Source organism: Rhipicephalus sanguineus, chromosome 9 (genome assembly GCF_013339695.2).
Source record: "Rhipicephalus sanguineus isolate Rsan-2018 chromosome 9, BIME_Rsan_1.4, whole genome shotgun sequence".
Taxonomy (NCBI): domain Eukaryota; kingdom Metazoa; phylum Arthropoda; class Arachnida; order Ixodida; family Ixodidae; genus Rhipicephalus; species Rhipicephalus sanguineus.
This window is the reverse complement of record NC_051184.2, coordinates 20482662-20502637: the sequence shown is the minus strand read 5'-3', so window position 1 is coordinate 20502637 and position 19976 is coordinate 20482662. Positions and strand designations below refer to the sequence as shown.

General features: G+C 44.7%; 1 long non-coding RNA gene across 4 annotated transcripts; it reads right to left on the bottom strand.

Moving 5' to 3' along the window:
- Positions 1-1355: 1355 nt before the first annotated feature.
- LOC119404717 (uncharacterized) lies at positions 1356-12539 on the bottom strand. 4 transcript variants are annotated; one of them, XR_005186350.2, is made up of 5 exons: positions 12335-12539; positions 5002-5165; positions 3348-3464; positions 2335-2532; positions 1356-1506 (listed from the first exon to the last, which is right to left on the bottom strand). It is a non-coding gene; the product is annotated as an uncharacterized LOC119404717 (long non-coding RNA). The 4 variants fall into 4 exon arrangements; XR_005186353.2 differs by having other exon boundaries at positions 2335-2423; positions 12335-12534; XR_005186352.2 differs by having other exon boundaries at positions 2335-2413; positions 12335-12532.
- Between the last annotated feature and the right edge of the window lie 7437 nt (positions 12540-19976).

Sequence of the window (19976 nt, the reverse complement as noted above, 5' to 3'; positions counted from 1 at the left end):
GAGAGAGAAGCTAAGAGAGGATGAAAGCCGAGAATAGCTATGCATTGCAATGGTAGGAGAGGTTGAGGAGCATAGATGTATAGTAAAGCATAGTATAGTGTAGCAAGGGTGTGGGAAAATGAAGTGAGGGTGGGGAGTGATTTGAGTGAGAGGAGGAGGTTAGAGGGTGGAACATATCATAGCCATCTGTGGTATAGTGTATAGCAAGCGGGCGGCAAAAGAAATTTAGGGTGAGAAGAAGTCATATTAGGGCGAGGAGGAGGAAAAGAAGGAGGGTAAGGGTAAAGCATGGTCATGTATAGCACTGTATATCAAGACGTGGGAAAGCGAAGGGATGACGAGGAGGGAGAGAGGAACGGGAGAGGTTATAGCCATGTATACTGTAGCATGGGGAAGGAATAAAAAATGAGGAGTCATGCGATGGTGAAGAGGACGGAAAGGAGGAGGGGGATAGGGTAGTGCATAGCGTAGCGATGTATAGTACACTATAGCTGGGGGTGGGAAAGCGAAGTGAGGGTGCGTTAGGCAACTCAACCTGCACTGTAAAAAGTTCACCGTAGTTTTTACGGTGAAAGCACTGGCAGCTGATGCTGCCAGACTTTTACCGTAAAAAAAACTGCGACCCGTATTTCAAGTTTACGGCATGCATGCCGTGTGTATAATGATATCGTGTAAGAAAAATCTGGCCACTGTTTTTTCACTCCACAATACTTTTCCAGTAAAAATAACCACACCCCGTAAAATCTACGTTGCACCAATTTCGTGTTATCTAGTGTTTAAGCCGTTAAATGTACGGTGGTTACACGGTATATTCATCGTTACACGGTGGCGTGTAAAACACGGTGGTGTGTAAATTCATCGTTAGACAATGCTGTGTAAAACCCCAACAGCAACATTTTCTCGTGTTGTAGCAGACTGTAAAATATGGAGTGCACTGTGAAACATGCATACCAACATTTTCTGACTTTCTAACCTCTAGGCCGTAATATATGACGTGCCCTGTGAAATGAGCACAACGACATTTTGCTGGTTTTCTAGGTTTTCAGTGCAAAATGAAGACTAACATCCCTTTTGCGTATGGGCAACTGTCTGCCCATACTACTGGAACGTAACTCATGCAGATTTGTCAACTTAGGTGATTTGTAATGTACACAAAAGATATTCTCGATCTTCAATGCCCACGCTATTTCATGGTGTGAAATTCATTCGACCTGATTAACACAGTTGCAGCGCTGCTGTTTTTCTACTATGCAGCCACGTATGACACTCTGACTAAGCCTAAAAACTGCATGCTTGGATTGGGACACTGCTGTAATATGGGAAGTGTAACTATGCTGTGCAGGAAGACAATGCAGTGGAAATGGGCAATACTGCTATTTATTAAAGTTCTCCACACACCTGGATTCTGCATTTGGCATATGTCCATTCCAGGCACAATAAATAACTTTATCATAATCTCTTTGTAACAGTTTGATCTATCTTGTACATTTTTAGGTGTTCAAAAATCTGCAAAAAAGAAAGAGCGTAAGACAATACAATATACTGCTCTTCGTGGAGAGACTATATAACACTACCTACGATGTGACTTTTAGGCTATGGAGGTTTAAATTAGAGTACTCAGGCTGTTAGGATATAATGAGCGGCCACAGCAGAATGCGGCATTGAAATAGTGGAGGGATTTCAGACATAGATCTTCTCACGGCACCTTTATATGAAAGAAGAAATCGGTTATAAAGAGACAGTTGTCTTAGTACCTCAGTCCGTGCTTTACTTCTATCATCAGCTTAAACATGTCTACTCTGAACAAGGAATCTCGAACTTTCCTTCTATTAACCCTTACCTAGTAGTTGCACCAGCCTCAGCGCCCTAGATTTATTAATTTCAGCCTCCCATGTCCTTTTTGTCACCACTACAGCACTTGCTATTGCTTCAAATCCACAGCTTCATCCAAAGTGACGATATGTTTCTTTTTTTACACTTGATGCACTGCCCATTCATATATTCTATTTAGTTTCAGCAACAACATCATTACTAGTATTTATTTCATAGTTTATTCTGTTCTCTTCCGGCCCTTTCATGTTAATCTTTCATTTAATCTCAACCTCATCTATTATCCTGTCCTATATGGGTGAGTAGTGGCAAGCTTTCGTCCTGACAGATACTGGAAAGCCGCGACTATGAGTACCAGGGAAGTGTATTTCACGCGATTCTTAGCTTCTCAATTGTTTCCCTCTTATTGCTTGAGTTAATGGTAACTCCATGGCCAAGCAAATGAACTTATTTATCAGTTCTATTCTTTCACGACTTATGGTTAACTGATGTTCGGTTCCTTACCAGTTGAACATTAGGTTTTCTTCCAACTCCTTGTTAGGTCCACCCTAGTGCTTCACTTTTTTTGTTTCACCATCATCCTCTGAAGTTGTCTCGTGATTCAAAAAATAAAACGTTATCATCACAAAATTTCAAATCGCTAAATAATTCACTACAAATTTTTACTTAAAAGACTCTCCAATTCCATTTCTCTGATGCCTCCTGTAAGCACACAATGAATACCATTGCATAGGTAGTCGCTCTATACTAGACACTTTTTCAAGGAGAACTTAGCTTGGGGCACAGTCAGAATAGATATTTGACATATGCTTCATCTGCAGTCTAGTTGCAAAACGATGACCCCCTATTTACATTGCATGGACCACAAAGCATTTTACCTCCTAAACAGGTAACGCAGCTGCTCTCAGGTCACTCCGCATCAACTACTGTCAACTTCTGATGCGTGTAATGAAATGGAAGTAGGTGAACTGACGCTAACAAGACTGTGTGAAATTAAATTTATCAGTAAGAGGTAAAAACTAATGAAGCTAGGGAAGCTACCCAGATGACAAAGTAATCGATGTGCCCATCAGTAATCTGACAGTATAAAAGCCATAAGGAGAATGTCCGAGAACAAAATGGCACAGGCTTACTTAGTTTATCCCTCACGGTTTCTATGTTCCTCTAAGCCAGCATTTCCCTCGCTTTGACTGGACGTGTCTTCATAGCAACATTGACGAGCAAAATAGTTTTAGGCAAGGTTGCATTTGCAACATTGTGCATCCATGCAGAACTCCTTGAAAATGCACAAGTGGCATCTCCAGCGGAAGCTACTCGGGCATAGAGCGAACCAAGCTGCCCAAAAATTGTGTTTAGATTGTTGGCTTTATTTTTGTACACTTATAAAGCTAGACTTTAGCCAGAAGTTTGAACATGTGAAGTTCATTTGCTGTAGTAGTAGTATGGACAACTGCTATGGTCCGTTGTATTCAATACTTCAACCTCAAGAAAATGCAGTCAGGAATTGTGCTACTCACGTAAACATTCCATTCAGAATCCATGATTTTTTCGTCAAACTGAATATTTTTGGGTTCTCTTTCCTTGCTTTTTTTCTCAGCCTTGCTTCCATGGTCTGGGTTAATACCAAAAGTGCCCTGTGCAAAAGCAGGAAAAAAACAATGCTAAATATTGCAGTAATGAAGCTGCTCATGAGCTTGTACCCAGATTTGTAGTAATTTCCAAAATATATTAAAAAGTTATGCAGGTCCTACATGTTGAAATTCGGTGTCTCAAGGCTATCCATAAATGTTGTTTATACAGATATTTCTCCTTCTTAGAAATCACCCAATCTAACATAAATGTTAACCACTAATCCGCAGCAAAGTTTCACTGTACTAGTATTGATTTTATGCTGCAGCACTGACTTAGTGATTTAAGCATCTGCCTCACATGCGGATGGTGCGAGGTTCGATCCCCAGTGCGGCTGGGCGTCCGCCAGTGATGCAATGGGTACAAGCTTCCCTTGGCCTGCTGCTCGGCACATCTGCGGTATATTTGGGAACACTTGAAAAATAGGTCTTATATGTCACATTGAGTTCAGAAACATATCATGAGCCATGGTCCTCTTTGGCCAAGGTTGCTTTTGCACCAATAAATTCTTCGTCATCCGCGGCAGCATTATACTCTTGCCACGTCGCTGACTAGTTACACGCACGCTCACTCGCACCATCTGCCAACTTGAATTTGAGGACGAAAAGACTTTCAGAAGAAGTGCTACAGGATGGTAGGACGTCACATTTGGACGTTAAACCTCCGACACCCCTCAATAAAGGCATAATCATTAATATTTAAAAAAAAGTCGTCTCTTTACTGCAACAGCCTATGAGATAGCATTCAGGGCACGTAGTACATATTTATACACTAATACAACCCTGAGAATGTGGATTATACAACTATTGTAAAGACCTCATTTTTGTTTCAGCCCACGCTGAGAATTAGCATCGAGGATGAACGAGAAAGTACCGAAGTTGGGTGCTTTAACTATGGAACACTGATTATATCTGGGAGCTTTAAAAAGGCACTCAGGGCAGAAAGTTGGCGTTCAATGGCAAATTAATGCGCCCTGAGATTGTTCTGTTACTAAAAATTGAGTTTTTGTAAGCTAGAAAAGACAAACGTTTAGTCGAAACGTCACTATTACCAGCCATCTCACAGGTGGACTGCAATAATTGTGAATGTGGATCACAGACGGTTGCCAGGCTTTTACTGCCACCTATTTCAAAACAAAAGTCACGGGAACCATCCCCTCATATAAGTAATAAGTTTGAATCAAATCGGAGAGTTTAAATCAAATAGCAGGACAATGTTTTTGAACAATTCTCACAGTAAACACGTATTTTGCGTTCAGACAAACGTCGTCAAAGTCAGAAAGAGACATAGGTGATTTTCACTGACAATGACCATGTGTCCTTAAAGCGGCGTTAAAGTTCCATCACCATAGGTACAGCAGGCTACTATTGGGAGGTGTTTTCAAGAGAAAATCTGTAGGATGCTTGCAGATACAACAGCAAGGACGAGACACCATCTTTGCAGATCTCTTGACACCACAATAAAGAAACAATGCTTATGTGAGCAGCTTTTTTTCTACAAAAAGGAGATGAAAATGCTCTCCAGAATGATTTAAATACACACCTTTGAACGAATTCCAAAGTAGACTACAATCTTTCAGCATAACAGACGTGAAAGGAAAAATAACTGGTGAATAACATGCAGAATACTGTAGTGACGTTCTCTAGCCGCTCCCAACACGTGGCGATCAACAAGAAAGTACTCCTCTGGGTTCCACAGGTCACCATCTAGGGTTAAGAGCACTGACAATGAAATGGCATTCTTAATAGTTCAAGTAGTTCCAGTTTTCATTTCAGCATGTATTACGCAACTAATGTCAGAAAAAAAAAAATGAGACTAGTGCTAATGAATTGGGCGTACTGACACAGCTCCTGTATCGTATGCTGATGCAACTGCAACAAAATGATGCTAAGTGGCTTCAAGTATGATTAGTTTTTATTTCAAGAATTTTCGTCACAATTTGGAACTTCGAAGAAACGCAACGTGTATTCCTCTGCTTAGTGTGCTAACATAGGAGGTCACATTTTGCAATTATACAACCATCCAGTGCTGAAATACAAATGTATTTTGATAATCTAGGTTAAGTACAAAATAAATGAATTATTCAAGTCACAGCTTACAGTTGCAACCATTTTATTTGCTCTGCATGACTTCAACAAACATCTCATCCAATCGACAAGCATCCAACAGTTAGGCATACGGGCATGCAGTTCGGAAAAATCGCCCTGCGAGCTGTCACATTAAAAAGCGTACATTCAAGGCGCAATACATGTAAAAAAACGACGCTAATGTCGCAGTTAACAGACTATGTACTAAGCGAAAGATACCATTTGACCTCTCTTTCACGGCAGCCTCGGAAAGTCAACGCGAACCAAGACAGTTCAGAACTCGAAGCCGTAGCGCAGCAAAACGCGCACACGTGGAAACTCAAACCTCCTTCAGCTGCTGCTCCAGAAAAAGCTATTAAACATAACTATACAGCATGAGGCAACAAATATTACAGCACTTCAACGAAGAAAAAAAAAATGCTTCCGCAACTATCACCGTTTCATTCTGCTTTTCGTGATGGAAAGAGCGCGAACTCGACGAAACTGCAGCCTACCAAAAGTGCGCATATGTGGGAACTTCAAAACACCTTACATTGCTGGCACGCAACACGCCGTTCACAATAACTACATACCTGTTGAATGTAGCAAATATTGACGGCGTGCTGTGTGTGGCCACCTTATAACTGTAAAGGCTCTGTTATACTCCGACGTGCGTTCGCGTCAGCCCGCGGCTGCGGGAGTTGGCGACGTCAGGTTCGTCACGTTACGTTGACGCGAAAACAGAGCACTCTATACTCCCACTTCCGCGACGCAGTACGCCGCCTTGACGGATGCGCATTTGAGTGCACTCGGCGTCCCTTCTTTACGAAGAGACGCAGACGGAGTGCAGTCTGGGTAACGTCGCCGGCGCGGAATGCAGCATGTCGCATCTAGTGGAGATCAGTGGTCGCATCTCGCGCCGGCTGCAGCCGGGGCGCGCTGATGGACGCCGGACGCGTCGGTAGCGCCGCGCGTCGGACTATAAAGTGCTGCGCGTTTGTTAGCGTAGCGTCGCTGTGCCGAGCGTGCGCGCGCGTCGACGTTACGCTGGAGCATAGAGTCAGAGAATATCTACCACTTTAGAGAACGGAAACTGTACCTTTGACTGTAGTACGGAAATAAGGGTAGCGGCGGCGTACTGAACTGCAATAGAGCGAGGCGAGATGGCGCTGCAAATACTATCATCATCATTAGAAAAACGCGTTTTTGCGGTTGGTTCGCCCTGGTCGCGCTACTGCGCTTTTTGTTCCCTGTGGTATTTTGTTCTTTGCTAAATCGCTGCTCGCGTGTGTAATATTTATCGCCAGGTGACCAAACTGGCCTCGACTGGCAAAAACAACGTCAATCAAGTAAGGTTTGCATCATTTATTGTGAGTGCCCAAGCTGGTACAAGCAATGTATACAGTCAGGTCCAAGCAAAACAAGTCACTCATACACGTCGAAAGCTTTCAACCCGTGCGTGTGTAATCAGTCTGAAAGCTGACAAATATGTGCATATAACTGAACACCGACATCGCTGAAAGAACGTTGCTCTCGTTGTGTAGCAGCGTCCGAGTTTTAACAGCATAGCTTTAGGACAGGGGTCTTATCCTTCCGTTAGTTATGCGGCGCTTGCCAGGTTGTGTTGATCTTTGAGTGCATGGTGTGGAGTCAGAAACAAAACGTGCGCTACGCCGACAGATAGTTGGCGCAGTGAGAGCAATGTAGTTTTGATTAATCTTTTACGTAAACAATCGCGGATGCGTGCAGTTCTGCATCCTTCTCGCTCTGCGATGTCACCTTGAATGCGTTACAAATAAAGAATATCGCGTTGTGTCTACAGGGCAGGCACAAATTTCTCGGCTAAATTCTCGGCAGTGAAGCCATACCATAGGTATTACGTATTCAGGTAATAGGTGGAAGAAAATATTTCAGGCTCGTTTTGTTCCTCGATATAGTTCAGTTACACAGTTTCTACAGCTAGAATTTCTTGGCGCTAGTAGTAATCGGACTGCTGAGTATGCAGCATAGATGAATGCTAAAGAAACAGAGATATAAGGCGAGTGCTTACGGATTCTAGAAGCACAATTCCAAGAAAATAAGCTTTAGGCATGCAGTGTACATCTTTGTTGGTGTTCGCACAGAACACTAAACAACTGCTCAGCCGTAAGCACAATCTCTGTATCACATAGACATGTCGATAGAACTTGAGCACTCTATTGCAAGCAGACTCACGAAATCAAGCTGTGGGGCATGATGTGAACCTGTGCCAATGCTGGATAAATAAAGGTCATATATATATTGTATACTTGTTATTGTGTTATTTACTTTTTCAATATATTTGGGCTTGGGAGCTCAAGTATGTATTCTCCCTGCTACTTTTAGAAGCTCCGGCTTGAAATACTGCCACATGCGCACCTTTTTTTCTATTTTTTATGTTATTGGCCAATTGCACGTGTAGTTACTGCGTTGCGCAAACCGTGCCAGAATGTCTGGGAACATTCCAGATTATTTTAGGATCTTCTGTTAGGCTGGAGCGTGCAACTGCAAACAGCTCAGTTTATTATCGAACTAACGTAGCCACCAGTGATAATGCTCGAATGTTCGATGCCGCAGGTATAAATGCCGACGCGCTTTGCCACAGATCAGTTTATCGACGGCCGACGCCTGTTCGCCGCTATCAGTGTGCAGTGTGTATTGCTGTAGTTTGACTTTTCGTTTCCCGGCCACAAGTTCGGCCGAATAAAAAGTTTCATCTTGGACACACCGACTGCTGCTTTCGTCGACGTCACGACCCCGTGACAATACGTAAAATCTTGTAGTGTGGCTGTGGATAAGTCCAAGTTCATGTATGTTTACCTCTTCGATTTCCTAGGTTTTTATCGTGACAGTAGTTCACAGACTTTCACTTCATAGTGGTAGGTGCTACAACTGTGACATGTTAATTTAATCAAACAGTAGAAGTAGGTGTGTTCAAACAAATTTGGGACGTTTCTCTGATATGTAAAAAAGAAAACACTACCATACTCACTGAACACAATCTCACTCATCACGACAACGTAAACGTGCTTGGTGAAGCTGTGCTGGAAGAAGTGCTCGTCACACTTATAATTTGTTTATTAGCTGTAAGTAATTTGAAGGAGCCCATTGAACATATGTGCAAAGGCTAATGTAACTGAGCACAGCCTTCTAAAGCTTTGTCGTATCTTTTTGTAAACTTCTATAATCTAAACACAGTTAATTAAGGCAAAACAGTTTTGAGCATAGTTTGTAAACTGTCTCATAATGCACAACTAAATGTTCCATTTATGCTGCGCAGTTGCTGCATTTTCTATGGAGGCGCAAATGTTTGAGGCCCGTGTACTTAGATACCAGGTGGTCGAAATTTCCTGAGCCCTCCACTACGGCGTCCCTCATAATCATATCGCCGTTTTTGGACGTTAAACCCCAGATATTATTAGATGTTGGAAAGACTGTTAATTCCCCTCACTGCTGTGCTGTTCGTTTTGTAATGTGATTTATAATTTAAAAAAAAACTGACCCTACGTTTCAAGACCCGTTCGGTCTCTTAGTTTTTTTAAATTAAGAAGACTAATGATTAAATGTGGCTGGAGTCTTTCTATTCTTATCATCTTGCCCAGCCAGACAGACTTCTATATATTTACCCTTAAATTTATAATTTCTGATGATTCACATGCAAACCATGATATGATTATGAGTCATACAGTAGTGGGCAACTCTAGATTGATTCTAACTGACTGGAGTTTAACAAACGCAGTTGTAGCCTTGAAGAAGACAAGACTGCTTGTCGAAACATTTGCTCCAGCGACACCTCTTGTTCACAAATATTTCGTCTCTTCAAGCTTCCGTCTTTCCCTGAACTTCAGACGCAGATCTAAGCACACGAGTGTCTTTGCATTTCGCCCCCAATGAAACGTGACCACCGTGGCTGGGTATAAAACCTGCGTCGTTGAGCTCAGCAGTGCCAGGTAACGTAACTAATGCACGGAGCTAGTGCTCAATTTCAACGGTATTGCGGTGTAGATTGCATGACACAGTAGACAGCTAATACTTGTAGACGATTGTAGGCACAGCTCCATGAGATGCCTGGTAAACCATTCACAAACACAGCATTGCAAGCGTGAGGTTCAAGATGACCTGTTGTAGCAGCAGACGTTCACATGTTTCGCCGCACTTGCAGAGTGGACATTCGGGGGTAGTCACCCTGTCGTTGCCTGGCAATCCTGGAAAAACAAGTAATGACATCACCAGATATTGATAAGCATAATCAATGAAATATTGAATTTTGCAAAAGTAAACATATGAACATAGTGAACAAAAACAGCGGTTTGTTATACATATATGTAAACGTACCTCATAATGCATGTTGTATCACTCGGGCTAGCTTCTTTACAAGGTGTGTCATGTAACAGGTGCCTTGCTCATTGCACACAGCTGTTTCCTTGTCAGGCCAGGAGGCTACAGCAGAAAAAAATATTTCTTATTATAGTGACGGTTTTTTATCACACTAAAGTGAAAGTACACTCATAATTATGTGAAGCTTTTGTTACACTAAATGTGTAGTAAAGGTAACCTAAACTAACAGCAGGAGAAATGAGACCTCTAAACCTGGCTGCTCAAATGCGATCCGGCAAACTATAACTCATATGTTTTTTGCACTGATATACGGGCTAGTTACGAAGATACATGCGAGGCGTTGGTGATGCAATTGCCTCCCTTTATTTATTGCAGTGGCCTGGTTAATGTTAACCGGACGATAAAACTCAGCAACCCGCTCCCACGTGAAGCCACGCCGCAAGGAACGCACGTTTTCTCAACGACAGAGTATGACGTTGAAAAATTGAATATTGCAGTGCGTCGCCTCCGTGTGACACCCACACAAAGCCATTGGTTAAAAAAAACTGAAGCAATGGGTTTTTACTCACCGGTGCGTGTATTCTCGGGCTTGAAACGAGTGTCATCCGGTGAAAGCTTCAACGGTCCCTTCGTTCCCCTGAAGTCAGCTGAATGCACTTCGCGAAGGGATTTTAACGAGTCAAAACGAACAGAACAAAAGCGAGTGTGTCGGCCGGCAGTGGCTCGAAACATTTACAGCGAAACGAAACAGCGCGAGACCCATCCCAATGCACCGCGAACCGTTACCTGTCGTTGCGCCGCGGTATATTTTGAAATGAAGATAATGATGCCGATAGGCTGCTGACAACTACGAGTTTGTTGGAGCAAAAACTATTACAAAAGATTGATGACGTGGTACCTGGCAAGGCAAAGGCACTTCGTATAAACGGCAATTTGTTTATTGAAGTGTAACAGTAAGCAAACAACTAAACTTCCTTATTTCAAGAATATTTTAATTTGAAGTTTGGGCCCGACGAGGGCGCCCCTACATAAAAAGTCAAATAGCGCGAATGGCGGCCACCACAACGTCGCCATGTCATCCTAACGCAGAGGTTAGTAGATCCACTCCCGGTGTTTGAAGCTGGAACTCGCCGCGGTCGATTTTTTCGCCCTCTGCGGCGATCGCTGGAACTTGAGACTTTCCGGGGCCTGATAGAGTTTCATACAATAACCTAGAGAGGAAACTGGCGCTGCGATCGTTCAACCACCATGGGAATGATGGGAAGTACAGGCTTCGGATTGGATTACGTTAGCTAGCGAACTGTTTACGGATCTTTTTCTACAGTTTCAGTTTCGTTCTTCGCGAGGCGTGGTCAGTGTGGTGCGTTGCAAAGCACTCAAGCAGTGCCTTTGTTGTTCAAAGAGGCTGAACAGCGCTAGGTTTCTTAGTTTGCTGCCAAGTTGCAGCTTTACAGGTTGTATTTGACAGTTTTAGCAAAGCGTCGTGCACTCACCGCTGCGCATTGATGTAGCGTCCCATGCCAGTGCAGGAAATTGCATAAAGTTCACGTGTTTTTAGACGCGCTACTTGTCAAAACTCTTTCAAATCGACTGCAAAACGACGGCGACGCTAAGTAGACGCACCGTCGCGCTCCACTGACTCGACTTCACAACAAAACGAGAGATGCGTTGGGGGCAGGCCACTTGGACAGACGCATCTGTCATCGCAGCAGATGATACGTTAAGTGTTTCTCACTCAATACGGTACTGTTATTTCCATAAATAGATAATGCGTACTTTCGAGGGAAAGACAAGCGCGTTTGTTTCAACTGTTGTAAAGAAAATAATTCATTATATTGTGATGTCAAATCTGGAACACAATTGCAGAGCAATGCATACCCTGGTGGTTGAATTTGTCCAGGTTTCAGTTCTATCCCACGTTCATGCAAACTTTTTGCAATAAGTTTTACGTACAAAAGAATAAAGCAAGTTCGAATTAGAAATAACTTCATATCGCTTTGTTTTACACTCGGCAAACGAGCGTCGCGAATCTTAAGAACCTAATCCATCCAAAGCAAATCCGAAGCCTGTACTTCCCATCATTCCCATGGTGGTTGAAGCGCCGCTCAAGGAGCCCGCGTAGACACTAGCGCCAGATTCCCCTCTAGGTATTATTGTAAGAAACTCTATGCGCTGGAGTATATCAGCCCCTTAACTCTCGAAGGTTCATATTCATGCTTTCTTGCACTGGCACATACAAGGAAAATAATCGCGCACTAAGTCGGCGCGTACCCATGCAAGGCGAAGTATACAGCAGTGCATGCGGTGCAAACAAAAAGCTAGACGTCTGTTCAAGAAAGTCATGAGAGCAAATGCACAAAATCCTGCCAGTGAAGTCAAATGGCTTTCTGATACTACACATCATTCGCATGCATCACTGCGCGATTAAGTTTTGAGAAAAGATTGCGACGTACCTGCAGCGGGAGTACAATACGTGGCCCAACGGATTCCAAACCAGCGCCGATAGCAGAGCCTTCGAAAATGGCGAGACTGGTGACGCATCGGGCGCCGAGCCGGCTGTTCCTTGCCGTATCTGCGCCGCTCTGCGCATGCCCGGTTTCTCGCGAGTACCGTAACACAAGGTGCGCCGGCGCGCCAAGCAGTCGTCGCAGCGTCCACGCGCGTGCATGAGCGGCGGGGAACGAAAGGCGAGCGCATGACGCCGCTCCTCCTCTTTACTCTTTCCTTTCTTCTTTCCTAAAAGTCAATGCGCATGCGCGCGGCATGGTATACGGTGAGAATACCGTAGTTTACGTTTACGATGGCGACACCGCCTTTTTTACGCAATATTGGGCGTAAAAATAACGGTCTCTTTTTACAGTGTGCGTCAGACAACCATGCGCCATGCATGCGCCGCCGAAATAACGGCGAGCTATTTAGATACACCATTTACCGCTGGTGGTAGGCAAATCTCGGAGGAACTTGAACGTAATTTCTATCGCGCAACGCTCCTACATTTTCTTTCAGTTTGAAAACTGCCCTTCAGACGCGCACGACAAAGTCGCCCCTTTCTGTACCCACTCGTGATGTGGAAGGGAAACAAAAAAACAAACAACAAAGAACACCGGGCACACCTAGAGTTAGTGTATATTGTCACGACGCAGAAACAGCAGAAGTCGGATATACTCGTAGCACAGCTCACTTAATTATGCGAGGCACTAGAAAAAAAAGGGGATCGGGCGTGAACCTCGTCTTCCTCTCTTGCTGCGCGAGCTCTTCTTTGTTGTCGCTGTGCAGATTGGATGCGGCATTTGCCTCCCTCCAGGGAGAGCATCGTCCCGATGCGCTACTACAAAATACGGTGTAGTAGACGTATAATGCAAGTTAATCTGCACAATAGGGCTTCATTCGTACAACATGCATGATTACCGATTTGTGCTGGCGAGTTCGCGAGTGACTGTCCGGGATAACCTCAGTTCACGTCACTTAGGCGTCGTACAACACTGTAGGGACCAAAATACCTCTTCAGTAATTTTTCAGGAAGTCGCCGTCGGCGAATAGGGCTCCAGACCCACACCTTCTCGCCTGGTGATAGCTGCCAGCTACCTTTAGCTGGCAGAGTTGCGCATCTGTCTTCCAAACGCCGCTAGCAACCATGCATTGCGGAGAAGCTGACGCTCGGGCCAATTTTTGTATTTCTCTACGCCGCCGCTGCAGCGAATTGGATTGACACCAGACAAGACAACGACAGTTAAGTTCACCACTGGTCTTCGACACGCCACACATGTCGATCGGCGACACGGTAGGCATGTCGCCTGCAAAAACGGAGAACGGCTTCGCCGCATAGCTGTGGTTGCTTGCCTGGCCCATGCGCAACTCTGAGCCAAGCACAAAGCAGGCTAATTCGATTCTCCGGCACCAGCGCTTCGTTTCGATGCAATGCAACTGTTCGGAGACCGTTCCTGTATTCGTTCTATCGGGCAGAACAGTGTCTCCGTGCGTTCTGTGTCCGTTCTTTGCCACGTGATTGACAGCACTGCCTTTTCGGGTTGCGATTCTCGCGTCTGACTGTCAGACGAGCCTCGACCAATCCCGTGCGGCTCCCTCTCGTCCTCTCATGACGTTTTGTTCCGTTTTGTCACAGAATGCGTAAAAAATAGGCTCCCTGTAGAACAGCCCAGTGAAACACCATCACGCAGTCATCACTCAAACGAAGCTTAAGAATTTAATTCTGTAAGTTGAAATTTTCCTGATATGTGAAATTCCTGATATGACGCTACGCGTTGTCAAGCAGATCACCTTTAACCTGCCAACACGAAATATTACAATGAAGCGCCCACAGCAAGTGTACTGCTTCCAAACGATTTTTAAAGTGACAGCCTTAGATATCTCACCAAACGCGAAAACTGACCGGCGTACCGCGTCGGCGTCCACACGAGTGATACAAAAAAAAAAAAAAAAAAATCACGCCCCGCCACTGTGGTCTAGTGGTTATGGCGCTCGACTGCTGTCCCGAAGGTCGCGGGATCGAATCCCGACCGCGGCGGCTGCATTTTCGATGGAGGCGAAAACGTTTGAGGCCCGTGTACTTAGATTAAAGTGCACGTTAAAGAACCCCAGGTGGCCGAAATTTCCGCAGCCCTCCACTACGGCGTCTCTCAAAATCAAATCGTGGTTTTGGGATGTTAAACCCCAGATATTATTATTATATTAAACATCATCATCACGTGATGATGTCACCGTGAGACGCAATAATGACGTCAAAGATCGCCAAAATTTGTGAAGTCATTATGGCGTCATCGTGACGTCACGTGACATGATAACGTCATCACTTGACATCGAGCCTTGGTCAAAAGGGTGCCGATCACGGAGGCAGTGTAAAACCAGGTGAGGTGCCTCCGTTCCTGGAGGTGCAGACACGTTAGGTGCAGAAAGCTTTCGGGTGGTGGCGGGGCGGGATTAGTACATTGACTGAGAAGAAAAAGAAGATGGCTTTAGCCTTCCAGTCGTCTTAGGTGAGTGCATGAGAGACCCTGTGAGTTCTTGCGCCGTCGGTAGAACGCATTCACGTGCCTTCACGTGATCCGAGTCCCGGAAATAAAGCTTTCTTGGTCTAATTTTCATTTACTTGGTGCGCGCGTGCCAGCTGTGGGTGAGGAGGTATTTTAGAACCCTACCAGCTACACATGTCAGTCAATACAAGCTTGGCTTGGAAAAAAAAACATGAAGTAGTTAGCACCGCTAACTACTTCATGTTCATGCAAGCTCGAATGCCTTGGCGGATCATCATTTAAACAGTAACCACATCATCGACTGGGACTCTGCGAGCATAATTGCGACAGAGAAGGGCCTATCGACACGGCTACTTTTAGAATCACTGCACATTCAAACGACCAAAAACGCGATTAACCGGACACGGGGTTATCTCCCCGAGATATACATGCGCACTCTGCGCCACCCGTTCCATAAATAGTTACGCCCTCTTGCATGCTCTTCATTGTGAACAAGGGACCCGTAGCGGCCCCGAAACGTCAATATATGTTTGTTTTTCCTTGAACAAGGTGAGTGCCTGTTTTATTTCTTCCAATGAATCCCCATCGCCTGACGAGTTTTCGTCGAACCTTGGACTATTAGCACCGCTTAATGTCTTCCATTTGTACCCCTTCCCCCCTTACCCGTTTGGCCCAACGCGCGAAATTAACAGTTGGCTCAACGCAGATATTGCTACCCTCAAACTTTCGAACTGTCTCACCTCCAAATTTTCGATTTGGCCCAGTCTACAAAAACGAACTCGACCCCTGCGAACACTTCAAGGGGCCCAGTTTTTCTAAATCCAAGTTAGCCTACATGTCCAAACGTCCACAGATATTCATTTTGCCCACACCGAAATTCGAATTGGTCGATCGTAAACAGGCCGTGAAGGCCAAGACGTTGATTCCCGACACACTTGTTATAGGTTGTGGAACGCAGTCATTATTCACTATATAACTATACGAGTATCTACGTTACAATTTTAAATATCGAAGCACCGAAAAACCATTACCTAATTTCTACGAACATCCCGATGCACCGAAAAAAGTCATACGTTCCTTTACGCATTTCGCTAAGATGACTAGAAGGCAAAATCCATCTTCTATTCTTCTCAGTGGATTGTATCGACCCTGCCGGAAAGATTTCCGCACCCAACGTCGTTTTGCGCTGCCTCCGAGATCAGAGGAGTTGCAAGATTTTTACAGCTCAGGTTGTTTTGCAGTGCCTCAGTGATCGGCACATCTTTGACCAAGCGATGATGTCAACATGTGACGTCATATCATCTGACGTCATGTAATGTAACGATGACGCCACAGAGCTTCATGACCTGTAAGTCTATAAGGACGTTATCCAATAATGATGACTTTTTTGCACAACTCATGTTTACGCCGCTGGTGCTGACGGGTCACTTCGCGTTTCGAGCGTGGCTATAACTTCGTTAAATCGAGTTTCGACTCTACTACAGCAAACCCACGACGCTGATGCTGACGGACACTTCGTGTTTCGAACGTGGCTATCATCACTTCGTTAAATCTAGTTTCGACCTACAGGAACCCCACGCTGCTGATGCTGACGGTTACTTCGCGTTTCGAGCGTGGCTATCACTTAGTTAAATCGAGTTTCGACTCTACTACAGATAACCCACGCCGCCGATGCTGACGGTCACGTCGTTTTTCCAGCGTGGCTACCGCTTCGTTAAATCGAGTTTCGACTCTACTACAGGAACACCGCGCCGCCGATGATGACGGTCACTTCGTATTTCGAGCGTGGCTATCGCTTCTTTAGATCGAGCTTCAACTCTACTGCAGGAACCCCACTATGGGAAAGCAGACAGTAGATTCTGCGTGCGTTCGTACTCTTCTGAGGGTATTAAATATTGTATGTTTAACAAAGCGTCCGGCACGCATACGCGCACACAGTTCCAATGGAGCCAATAGTGATGACACCGCAAAATTATCTGATCCTGAAACTCCTCCATGCTTGTACTGGTTTCAGCGCTCACTTTTCCAGCATTATCTAGTTATAATTAGCAGAAAACCTAAGATTAGGTGCTAAATGGAAGTCTTTTAAAGGTTGCTTCATACCCTTTAGGCAAACGTTTCTTATCTTAAAACAACATACCGTATGTTATCGGGCAGACGGCCAAAAGTTTCGAAGGCGGTTCACTAAAGGTAAAACATTCACTGTTTCAGTACCGCGATTAAGAGCATGGAGATATAAAATCAAAACAGAGTGGAGACATTGGGAGCTGTGTCAGTGATGCGTAAGCGTATGAGTTTTACTGGATTTACCTTTGCAAAGTGTAATAGTCGCGGTCTTCCCTGAAACTTTTCGGGTGGGATCTACATTGGCGTGTTTCGTTTTCTTTCCAGCGTTCGTCGGCGTCTGGAGCGGCCCAACGAAAGGCCCACCTCGCGATGATCGAAACGCGTGTGTGGCGCTAAATTTTCGCGTAAGTCGGTATTTTCTTCATATGCGCAACACTGGATGTCAACCTTGCACGTTGTCCTGCAGGTGGCTTTTATTCGAACGTCACAAAATATTTTAGATGTGAAGCACCTTAGTGATTTGGCGTGTCTGCGTGCGCCGTGCATCGTCGTCTGATGTTGTGACGGTCCATTTCCTTGAGCGCAAGAGAGGGCGCCACCGCCTTAGCGCTCGCCGTGTGGAGAGAGAGAGAGAGAGGGCGAACGCACGCGTTGACTATGGAAACGCTCTTTCTGTATACGATGAACGCTGAACTACCAGCTCTCAAGGAACGAGTACGCGCCCTCACCCGCGAGAGACAACGCCGACGCAGGCAGTGTCTGCTAGCAAGTTTATTTACTGAAAAAACCGACTGGTCGCGCTCACTGACCCATTAGGCTGGGCGGCGCATCCCCGCTCTGCGAGGCGGGCGCTTGTGAAGCCACCGGAAGGTCCCCTGTTTTTCCCTAAGCTGGCGTCTTTTGTCCGTCTCAGTCGCGCAATTCAAATATTCTCGGGTGGCAGCTGTTCTTATGATCGTTTTTATTTTTTATTTTTTCAAACTCTGCGATTACGCCTCACTTTAGATGCAGACGAACGCTACAGGAAAGATGACAGACGCCGTGCCGACACCGTCCGAATATGGCGGAGTGCTGCAACGTACCAAATGCGTAAAAAGTAATGCGACTTTGAGGTACTTACGCGTGAAATGTCTTCCCTGACGACTTTTCCAGTCGATTCGTGCAGTTTTCTGCGCTACAGGCAGGTATTTCTTTAAAAAAGAAGAGAAAAGCTCTCTTCTGGGACTAAAACGGCGGCTTCCGGTGGTTTCACGCCCGCGTGCTCGATGCGCCATCCAGCTCCCTCCTAGTAGAGATCAGTGGTCGCGCTTGACCTGCAATGTAGTGCGGTGGGAGATTTCCCTTGTGCGTAGTTGAACACTAAAGATTCGCAGCGTGCACGTTAACTAAAAGCGCACTGCGGGTCTCTGTGTCTAATATTTCGTCTGTCCCTCACTGCCCTATAGCAGTGATTTTGCTGTATTAAACACCGGCGCACACTACATGCTTCGCCCCTCCGCAGGTTTCACGTTAGTGGAGCTGAAACACCCTTTCCTACATGCATCGCTCCTCCCCAATTTTTTTTTAACGACTTCACTGCACTTGTTCTCTGTTTATGTTTTTTTTTCTTTGTATCGCTACTCCAACGCATTCATACGGTCCCCATAAATTCACATTGGGCCTGCATTTGTTTGTAGACCAGTGTTTAAGACATTCGCGTCAGGAGCGTGGGGGCTGAGTTCACACCCAAGGAAGTTTAACCCTTTCCCTCCCGTTGACGAGTATAGTCGTAATGAGATTTTCTACCAAAATGAGCTATAACGACTAAACTCGTCGTGAACAAAAATTGGTCCCACATGGAACCAATGACGACTATACTCGCGATAGTTGTGTTTATTGACCCTACATGACCACACTCTTCCATGTTGTGCCATTTCTGTCACGGCTTTCATTTTCAGCCATCTTTCGTTGCATTGGCATGCGGTAAAGCCATCTTCGAGATATCTTGTTTACGAGATTAATTAAATAAAGAAACCTGATTGAATGGAAACAATGGCACCCTTTTATTTAAAAAAAAGCGCTACAAATACAGCGAAGAAGAGCCGATAAATTTGGTAGAATTTTCTTCCTTTTTCACGGTAGGGAAAGCTGTTAAAAGGAATCATTTTTAAACTTTCTTGTTCAAACCCCCACACAGCCAAGAAAAGTTATTTTGTTTTATATATTTATTTCTTCATAACGATCGTCTATCGTGACACGGGGACATACGGGAGGATAGTTTTTCCGTTGAGTTGGCATAGAAATGCATACGTATTTAAAATTAAAAGATAGAAATAGGGAAAAGAAGACATCTGGTGTTGTAAAGGAGGGCACACAAACAGTCAGAAGAAACTATAATCATATTACTCCTAAAAAATTCGTTACTTAAAAACAAGGGGTAGTTTTCTTTTAAGACTGCAGCATTTTCTCGCCTAATATTATAGCACGGGTTGGAACTGCTTAATATTTCCCAACTATTGGCTAATGTTGTTCAGTATGTTCAAATTTTAGGTATACATCTCTAACGATGTAGTAAAATAATGCACGTGTGCTACAATAAATGTGTTTTACTCAATAAAATTCTTCGACACGTACTAGGAATGTTTTCTACATATACTGGTTTTAGTTATTATTGGCACGAGCAGCGGAGTGACGCTCTCGCTCCTCTTCCAGGCACTTCCGGTCGAGCACTTACTCCCGGTATTCCTAATATTCAGAAATGTCTTCTAAGTTTACTTAAGACATTAGATAAGAGCCATTACTGTCAGGGTAATTAATAAAATAATTAAGTGAGTCCAGTGAAGGAACAGACGGTTTCCTTGTGTGCAGTTGGTGTTGTTGCAGCACGTGGTGGCGTAGCAGATCTCAACGACGCGCTTTCTGCTGCGTGACTTCCGAGATCCGCTTCGGCATCGAGACGAAACGTACAGTTAACCCAAGGAATTCACCAAGGCACACCAACGCCGACGTGTACGTGGCACTGCCAGACACCTGAGTCAAGGGTTAAGGTCGCCTCCAA